The sequence below is a fragment of the Sceloporus occidentalis genome, unplaced genomic scaffold (genome assembly GCF_023333645.1).
Source record: "Sceloporus occidentalis isolate IW3139 unplaced genomic scaffold, rSceOcc1.0.p SCAF_208, whole genome shotgun sequence".
In the NCBI taxonomy this organism is placed as follows: Eukaryota; Metazoa; Chordata; class Lepidosauria; order Squamata; family Phrynosomatidae; genus Sceloporus; species Sceloporus occidentalis.
This window is the reverse complement of record NW_028317188.1, coordinates 681,958-682,455: the sequence shown is the minus strand read 5'-3', so window position 1 is coordinate 682,455 and position 498 is coordinate 681,958.

Here is a 498-nt window from a genome sequence, read left to right as displayed (position 1 = left end):
GTTCATGGCTTCTCCTAATGGTGAAATGTAGTAAATGTACAAATCCAATGTTACACCTAATGATGGAAGAAGAAACAATATTACTATATTAGAATAAACAGAAGTCAAATGGCCTATTACTATAGCACACCAAATCACAACATGCCTTATTGTGACGAAACTGGCATAGCTAATCATTTTCCTCACCCTTCTCCAGAGCCGACCCTACAAAGACTGTTTGAACCAATCAACAACGATCAGCAATTTAAGAACAAGGGAGAGAAAACTTAATGGGGAAGAATAGCCATGTAGAACAATAAATTACAATAGCTGCTTTCAGTGGTACTCACAGAAAGGTTTCCAAACTTTCCATTTTCATTATTTATACATCATCTATATTAATCTATAAATATCATTTGCAGACGTGTATTTTAATAGTTATATTTTTTTAAACAAATTTGTCAGAAACTATAGGCAGTTACACTACATTTTGTTTTGCAAGACATTGTGAAGGTCATA